The following is a 2,379-nucleotide window of genomic DNA, read 5'->3' on the forward strand; positions in this document are numbered from 1 at the left end:
ATTACTTGTTTGCCTCTCAATCATTCGATAAGTTCACTGAGGTTTTGGACCATGTTTGATCAGAAATGTATTCTTAGAATAGTGTACAGTGCTGAAACATAATAAATCATAAATGCCAACTTGTTTAATGATTAAATGAATTATCTGGAGACTTCGAAACATCACTAGTCATTATATTTACAGGTAACTTTTTTCAGAACTCTGAAATAAGGAAACACAGGAGATCATATGGAGCAAAGGAACAATGTGACTGAGTTTGTTCTCTTGGGGCTCACCCAGAGTCTTCAGGGTCAGAAAATATTATTTGTTGCATTTTTGCCGATCTACATTGTGACAATTGTGGGTAACTTACTTATTGTCTTGACTGTGGTGATCAGCCCTACCCTGGATGCCCCTATGTACTTCTTTCTTGGCTACTTATCGTTTATGGATGCTGTTTATTCTACTACGGTTACCCCAAATATGATTACAAACTTACTCTATGAGAAGAAAATCATTTCGTTTCAAGCTTGCATGACTCAGCTTTTTATAGGACACTTATTTGGTGGTTCTGAGATTTTACTTCTGGTGGTCATGGCTCATGACCGCTACGTGGCTATCTGCAAACCCCTGCAATTATATGACCATCACAAACCAACGGGTACGTGTTCTGCTGCTGCTGGTGGCTTATTTTGGAGGTTTTGTGCATGCTGTTGCTCATCTTCTCTGTGTTTACACCCTTCCCTTCTGTGGCCCCAATGTCATTGACCACATCTTCTGTGACATGCACCCTTTATTGAAACTTGCCTGCACTGACTCCTATGTCATTGGTTTCACTGTGATTGCCAGTGATGGCACAATAAGTGTGGTCATCTTTATGCTGTTACTCTTCTCCCATGGAGTCATTCTTCACTCCCTGAAGAACCTTAGTCAGGAAGGGAGGCACAAAGCTTTATCTACCTGTGGTTCCCACATCACGGTGGTAGTCCTGTTTTTTGTCCCTTGTATTTTCTTGTATGTGAGACCTCCTTTCACCCTACCTGTTGATAAATTTTTGGCTGTGTTTTACACTGTTTTCACCCCTATGTTGAACCCCTTAATCTATACTTTGAGAAATGCAGAGATGAAAAATGCATTGAAGAAGCTTTGGACCAGAAGAAGAATATGACGCGAGAGGCAAATGTATCACCTACTTTCAATAAAGAATTGTTCCTTCCTGGAAAACAAAACAATACAAAACGACAACAACAACACAACAAAAATTTAAATCCATTGCCATTGAATTGATTCTAGAAAACTGTGTGTAATTTTTTAATTTGGGTAAATAATTCCTCACATTAAATAATTTGTGCATGATGAAAAATATTTATTTGGATATTTCCAATGATACATTTTATTCAAAATATATTCATAAGATTTTCATTTCATAGGAAAATATATGTTCTTTTTTGGTGTAGAATAGTTCTGTCGAGTCTATAGATTTATATCTATGTTATGACTTATGCTACTTTTAATACCAGAAATTTATTTTAGTTGATGGAAGATTTTCTAATGTCTCTTTCTTAAGTAAATCTAATCCTTTTTTACAATTAATAGTGTTCACTGCAGATTTCAAAATAATACAATTCAAAATAAGACATGAAAATATGATTCATAGCACCCCATATGGAGATAGCTCATGTCAACATTAGAAGTACATATTTTTATGTTTGTAAGATATTTTATATCTGTAGCTTTGCTTATGTTGCTTAGCATGTTAAGGTTTACAAGAAAGGATGTTTCAGAGTTCTAAATTAATCATGTTTGCTAAATACATAAAAGCAATCTGGAAGAAAAAAGCAAGTAGACAGAAAAATGACTAAATCTTACTTATTTTCCCAATTGGGAAATCATTTTGTCTCCTCAAGCAGAGCAGCTTTCTTTGGTGTTATATTTTCATAAAAATCATGTATTCATCTTCCAAGATCATTTAAAATATCTGATGATGGCTTTGTTATTTTTCAATATTTCATCTTCTTGCTTATAGTACATCATGGTCTTCTAATAGGGACTTAAACCCTGTCTTTCATATATATATATATATATATATAGCCTGGAACTTTTCACTGGATTATTTTGCATGATTTCATTTTCAAGAAAGATGCTGACCGTATTGTTTCTGTCTCACATCTCTTCCTTGAGTGCTCAACTTCTAATTGAGAGATTGGTAGTTCAAACCCACTAGACACTCCATGGAAGCCAGATGTGACAGTCTACTTCCATAAAGATTTATAGCCTTGGAGATCCTATGGAGAAGTTCTGCTCTGTCCTATACTGTTGCTATGAATCGGAATTGACTCATCGGTAATGGGTTTGATTTGGTGGGTGTCTTGCCACAAACAAGGGTGTATTTTTCTGTAC

General features: G+C 35.4%; 1 pseudogene; it reads left to right on the forward strand.

Moving 5' to 3' along the window:
- Positions 1 to 228: 228 nt before the first annotated feature.
- On the forward strand, positions 229 to 1,147 carry LOC126080166 (olfactory receptor 4A47-like; annotated as a pseudogene).
- Positions 1,148 to 2,379: the final 1,232 nt, after the last annotated feature.

Source organism: Elephas maximus, chromosome 7, assembly GCF_024166365.1.
Source record: "Elephas maximus indicus isolate mEleMax1 chromosome 7, mEleMax1 primary haplotype, whole genome shotgun sequence".
Classification (NCBI taxonomy): Eukaryota; Metazoa; Chordata; class Mammalia; order Proboscidea; family Elephantidae; genus Elephas; species Elephas maximus.